Source organism: Acomys russatus, chromosome 4 (assembly GCF_903995435.1).
Source record: "Acomys russatus chromosome 4, mAcoRus1.1, whole genome shotgun sequence".
Lineage (NCBI taxonomy): Eukaryota > Metazoa > Chordata > Mammalia > Rodentia > Muridae > Acomys > Acomys russatus.
Genome location: NC_067140.1, coordinates 73,639,206 through 73,646,434, shown reverse-complemented (window position 1 = coordinate 73,646,434; position 7,229 = coordinate 73,639,206).

Genomic DNA, 7,229 nt, shown 5'->3' with positions numbered 1-7,229 from the left:
ATTCTAAGTCCATCCACTTTGGATTCTTTCCCTCTGATTTACAGGCGCAGGATGTCAGGGACTTTCTTCAGGCTGGTTCATTTAAATATTAAAACATTTCATTAGTGTGCAACTGCCTTTATATTTCAGCTTTCATGGCCTGTGCTCCTACTAAATTAATAGTCAGCACTTTCATAGCATTTGTAATTTTTCAAAGCAATACGCAAATATTAATTAATGCTGATGCTACCCTAAGAGAATGCTCTAACTAGCTAACTGACTGACATTATCTTGAATTATTTTAAAATGGTTTTCAACTTGGGAGGGAAGTTGGGGAGAATGTACAGACATCTGTAGTGTTTGGAGTCACGTGCTGCTGCCTAAATGTAATGATGCAGCAAATTGAACCGAATCATCCTCAGAGGATATTAAGGTTGGATCCATCTAGAATTAATCAGCTTGAAGAATTACCTGTTGCTTAAACTGCATCAGCCAAAGCAGTGCTTGGAATGCATATCTGGAGAGAAAGAATAGCTCTTACCCAGAGCATCTTTTCTTTTTCTACTTTAATTAAAATCTTACAATTCTATTGTTCTTTCTGAACCATTTAACATTAGTTCCAAATGCATGGATGATCATAAATGATTAATAGATTAAAAATAAGATTTGCTCTGTAGTCAATTAGTAAGTAGTTATTAATGCTCACTATGTATAAAACTCCTGCTTCTAAGAGGAAGAGAAGAAAACAACAAAGAAAAATCAAAACAACCTGGTGTTAGAGTAGTTTCAAATTTAGTTGTAAGTTAAACTAACATGTACCATTTAAAGGGAAAAATCATCACTCTGAGTCTATAAAGTAGAGTGGGAAGGGGAAGAATCCTCTACAAAGTATAGTGATGAGGGGAAATCCTTGTAGATGAGAAAGACAGGGTAGTATGTCAAAGAAAGGCTACATTTGAAACTGGGATTTTTCAAATGTTTTATTGAGTGTTTTGAATTACTTTAGAACAGAAGGTGAACCCTGGGAAGTTCTTGGACAAAAGGTGGTAAGATCAAAGGTCTTCGCCAAGCTAAGAGTCATGATCAAGAGGTCCTGAATGTTGAGGGGATGGAACATTAATTTCTGGAAATTAAGGGAGGCAAGGAAGATTGACTTAAGGATAGAGTATAGCTAGAGGGTAATAATTAGAATTAAGTGATTGTGGCTTAAAATCCTAATTGGGCAGGCCACAGGGACCCAAACCTCCCTAGGGACATGTAGCAAGGACTAAGCATTGCCAGATGCTATTAAACAGATTGAGTGCTTTTGAGTTTTGTACTGTTATCTCTCTAAATTTCTTTTCTAGTCACCTTAATATGTGTGCTATTTGAATAAGCAAAACCACCAGTAGTATGCATTTTGGTCCTTGAGTCATCGGGTAGATCCCTGAGTAAAAACCTCAATACCAACGGGCTCACTTTCTGAACACAGAGCACACACAGCACTTTGATGTTAGCCTTGTTAGTTTGGACACATCGTGCCTACTCTTAAAACACTCTAGTTCCAAGGACCACTGCAACTAAGCCAGAAATTCCATTCTTGAAGGTCTGGTCCTAGTGATGACAATTTCAGTCAACCTGCATTAAGCCATCAAGACACAATGGATGCAATGGAGAAGCTGTGGCTCTTCCTTATATAAGGGCTGTTACTGGTGTCTGTGTGGGCACAGTGATAGAAGGAACTAGAAGCTGTGCTGTGATAGGTGTAAACATAATCCTTTGTTTTCTCTGGGTTATATAAGCACACTCTTTAGCTCACTTTGGGAGTAAGCTGGCAGGCACCTGGTGCTGTAGCATTGTTGCAATAAAAGAATTTTCTCTAGTGTGTTTTTTGCTTACTTATCTCTGTCAGGAATATAGAAGGCTGAGATAGCAATACGAAAAAGAGATGGAGAAGGCAGATGAAGAGTTTTGTACAACATCAAAAAATAAAGATAAAACCCCATGGAAGGAGGTGAGAAGAGACAGCCTAGACTATTAAAGTCAAAAAGTTCACAAAAGGAGAATATGAGTGACTGTAGGCTCTGGTCACTTGAAAAGTCTCAAGGAATAAGGAGTCTAATATGAGAGGCTGGTTAATGTCATAAGCAGGCTCCAGGCATTAGGGGCTTGAGAGGGATCACCGCTGCCTCTTTTGCTTTGTTTTGTTTTGTTGTTCTTGTTGCTGGCAGTGCTAATATAAGGTGATATGGACATTTAGATAAAGTGACACATCAGAAGCATGTGTACTGAGCCCTAGGTAAAGCTATGATAAAAATCTGAAGTAAATGATAAAGAAAAGTTCAGCTGTTCATTTAAGTCTTCATTGGGCCACTCTATTAAGCATGCCCTTGGTATGCGTTTTCTTTTAGAAAGAGACTCCACGTGAGGCTTGGGTTTCCCTTTCCTAAGTTATGTCAGATTTCCTAAATGACCTTCCTGTCAGAATAAAAATAAATACCTTAAAGCACTGCAAAGCAGAACCTGTTCAAATTTATTACTGAGTTGACAATAAAGAGCAGAAGCAAAGGAATATATGTGGCACTGGAGGTGGAAGGGGGGTAGCATGTGCTCATAAAGGAGCCACCAAATCAATGTCAAGTTGTCATATAAGAGAGCTGTGTGGCTATATTAACAAGGGTGAGGTCCCTATGTTTCTCTGATGTCCTAGGGGGAAGGCTTTCCTATTCTTTGGAGGATGTCCAGGGTACATAAATGGATATTTGAGTTCTGAATATTTAGACAAATTTAGAGGAGGTATGGGTCTACACTTGTCCCAACATATAGGAAAACAAAGCAGGTGTTCAACATGTATTTGTTGGCTTGACACTATAAGGCACAGAGCTTTCATGTCTTCAAAGGATATTAGGTAGGCATATCTAGGCATGAGAATTTTCTGACAGGAAAGAAAATGATGCTCACTTTCTGTGAGTGATTGAGTTTGGGAATCTGATCCTCTCCTTAAAATGCACACCTTTCTTTAAATTACTGAGGCTGTGTCTTTTGGAAGCATCCTAGGAGTAACTCCACTTTTACCATTATCCACCACCAGGCTATTCAAGGATCTGAGCACAATGCAAGACTTATGCTCTATCCTAAATCTGCCAGCAGCAAGTGTAAGAATACAAAGTACCAGATAAACAACTTCAAGTAATAACTTGGATTTAAGATGCAGTTGGAAAAAGTTATGATATAGTCCGAACTTATTCATCCTGTGTGTTTAATACACTTCCTCCAGCCCTCCTCTCCCTTACTTTCCCACTGTGGAGAGGAAATGAAGTCAGTTTTTGTCATGCATTGGATTCATCTTGTAAACTGCAGTGTGAAAAATAAAACAGACTATGAATTTCATATTTCAGGGGTTCTGCTTAAAGGTTCTCAAAGCCATGTGAGGATGCAACAAAGGGAAGAAAATGCAAATTATAGAGATGTTTGCTGATGCTTAATAGTTGGACTGAAGTCATCTGACATCTGTCTCAAAGGGGCAAAATGTTTTTTTAACAATCAATCTAGCTCTAGAATTTAATATCCATTATGGGCCTAAATTGAATAATTATAAATAAGGAGAATTCAATAAATGTTGCCTTTGTTAAAGAAGCTATTTGAACAAATCATGAAAATCTAGAAAAGGACAACAAAACTACAGATTGTTGTTGTTGTTGTTTTTTGAGACAGGGTTCCTGTGTAGCCTTGGCTGTTCTAGACTTGCTTTGTAGACTACGCTGGCCTGGAACTCACAGCGATCCGCCTGCCTCTGCCTCCTGAGTGTTGGGATTAAAAGTGTGCACCACCATGATTTTAATTGTATCAAGACATTGAAATCATAAAACATTACAAAAAACACAAACATCATCGATTATGCAAATCATATCACTATGTGAGATCCTGAGGGAGTCCCCACAATCCTGCACATCACAAAAGATGAATTTCAGTCAATTAAATTGTTGTGCGCTTTCCTACCCTCTGTCTTACTACAAAATAACTTACTTGCTAGAGTGGCTTCTAAGAAATATTTTCTCTTTTTTCATAGGTTTCCCTGGGAAAATCTACTTTTAAGATACTAAGTAAACATATCCCATAGGTAGAATGTACCCTTGACAGATTATGAGAAGTAAATGAAGGAATTTATATAAAATGCATCAACTAGTATCTTTAGCTTTGGGATTCCTCAGAGAAATAGTCAGAAGCCATGAGATTATTAAACTGTCTAAGCTCTCTACACTTGCTGAATCTGTACTCAAAATTCATATATGGGCAAGAGAATAAAGCAGATTAGAGTGGGTTACCTGCCCTGTTGTGCACAGACTGGGCATTTTAGTGACAGAGTGCTCCACCTGTATGACGTAGGGTGAAGTGATTAGTGTTTCTAAGGCAGAGCTGCTGTGAAGCAAAATGATCTTCCCCTGGATTTTTTTTTTTTTAGCTCTGTAGCACATATAAGGGAATGAAGGCTCAGAAGCGTTCTGGGGACTGAGGCAGTTGTAGAGCTCCTGTGTATATGTGAGACACGTAGGGCTAGATCACTAACCTCTCTCTCTCTCTCTCTCTCTCTCTCTCTCTCTCTCTCTCTCTCTCTCTCTCTTTCTCTCTCTCTCTCTCTCTCTCTTTCTCTCTCTCTTAAAAGCAGAAGGAAAAAAAGCATCAGCAAGACTTGCCAAAATCATATAGTTAGTGCTAGAACATTTTTAAGGGGAACATCAGATTCTTAAACTTAGCCACTCACAGAAAATGAGCATCATTTTCTTTCCTGGCCTAGATATGCCTGCCTCATATCCTTTAAAGACAGAGAAGCTCCATGCCTTGTAATGTCAAGCCAACATGTATGTGTGCTTTCCTGTATGTTTGGACAATGTAGACCCTTACATCAACTTAATTTAAAAGGAACCCAAAGAGTCCTCACACTTGGCACAAACTATAGGTATGAATCTGCCAATGTACTTAAATGTCCTTATCTTCACTGCTATTACTGAAATTGTTTCTGACTTGTGCTGTTTTGCATCAGATGAATTGGAAAGAAAACAAGGTATTGATTTTCCGAATATGCAAGTCATTGAGGCACTTTAAACTGTTGACAATCAGCAAACACTACCTTCAGAGCTATCACTGAAATATTCCTTGGGTCATGAAGAATAGAATCACTTTGATTCCCAACATCTGTGTCAATATGGTTCAAAAAATGACTGGAATAAGCAAGGTAAAAGGAGCTGCAAGGTAGGCCAATGGGAGAGAAAAGGGTATTATGACAAAATACATTCAGATTCCATCAAGAAAGAAAATGGCTGGCATAAGGCAGTAGGACATGGCTCACTTCATTACTGTTATTTTTGTGTAAGAGAGCATAGGCCATTTAAGGCAAAAACTAGTTTCAGTAAGGAATGGGAGTCACACCAGCAGTCCCATTATAACCCAAAGGCATAGCTTGACAGTTATGTCTCTGGAAAACACTTTTGAGCCTCTACAAATCACCCTGAATATCCCCGCTATTGAAAGTGCCACCAGCCAAGGGGATCCTTAGAGATCCAAAGGTGATATTACTAATAGGCAAGAGGGCTCTACCTTATTTAGGCACTACATATAAATCTAAAATCATATACTCCCTGAGAAATAATCCAACTTTTAATACATAAAAACTTTTCAAATTCGAAGGGCAAATGTTACCCGCTAAAATGAAATTACACATTTCTTCAGCATGGTTCCAAATAACTAAGTGTATAAACTAAACTATGAGGCCGTGACCCCATTTCACATTCTCCCTACCATAAATTCACCTGATAAATTCCTCAAATGACATCAGCTACTAAAAACCCTCTGAAAGAAGGAAAAAGAAGCCTTTGTAAATAACCAGACATTGTTGTTTTTAGGACATGTTTTACAGAACAATTTTCTATGTTTTTGCAATAAAGAAAATTATTTTGACCTTGCTTCACCCAAGTTGGTTAAAGAAGAAAAAAAGAAAAGAAGGAACGAAAGAAAGAAAAAACATTCCTAACCATAAACTAGACTATGAAGGAACTTTTGGCTGTGGGTCATATTTTCCCACTGAATTGCCATTCAGGACATGACTTTGGTGTATGTTAAATCGAGGCAGTCATAATTTTTGGGTATCCAATTAGATTTTTGTTAATTATGTATGTCTTTTTTCTATGGCAAAGAAAAGTGAAAATACATTTGCATTCCTTTTAGAGATCAGGGTAAAAATGCTGTTTTTACAATGTTGTAACACCTAAACTAACTCAATTATTGAAAATGGGAGGTTTATACTTAGAGCTTGGGCCAAATGCAATTAAATCAGAAACTCATTTTTCCCAAACATTTTAAAATTAAACAGTGCTCTAAAAAATACTAAGTACATAGTAACACACTATGGACTCCTTCCTTCCATTGTGGTACAGCTCTGTCAGAAGCATATGGGTTTTGGGCTTTATGTACGTTTATATAATGTACAGTCTCAATGTCTTGAATATTTTCAGTAATCTATAACTTATATAAATGTATACATTATCATATGTATATGTTATAGACACATGTATACATTAATGTATTTAGTCCTTACACTTCCCACGGCACAGATAAGTCATAGAGGCTTTGAGACCTTAGTAACCTGCTAAGGATGTGAAGTTAGTTCATGGAAGAAGTGGGTGAGGATCTCAGTCCAGTGCTCTTACACTCTCTTTGGGCGTTTGATAGCTTTTCATTGAGGAGACAGAATATCTCTGTGTATCTCAGGCCAATCTCCCACTAGATACCCCAAGACTTCTTCCTCCCTAGGGCTGTCATTGGAAGTATACTTGTTGATAATCCTAAACTGCTTACTGGTCACCCTGAGGCCAGAACAATCTGTGTTTTTGTTTGTTTGTTTAGACTTTTTTCTTTCACGAGGCAATTTCTAATGAAACAGGCCCGAGTAGTTTGAGAGTTGTGATTTGCTAGGATGGGAACTCAACACTTTTCTACATTTATCTGCTTGTTGACCTTGAACTAGTCACTTTGGGCCTCGAGCTTCTGTTTCTTTCATAAATTAAGGTATCAGCCTATATCTCTGATGCCCATCACATTCATCTTTATGAGAACTCTGGCTACTTTAAGTGTGGCCAGTCTGACTATAAAATTGCTAAACGCACCAGATTTCAACTTCAGTGTGAACAATATAAAATGTCTCTATTTTTATATTTGACATATTAAGATGTAATATTTTAGACGCACCAATTCAGTAAAATATTAAAATCATTCTT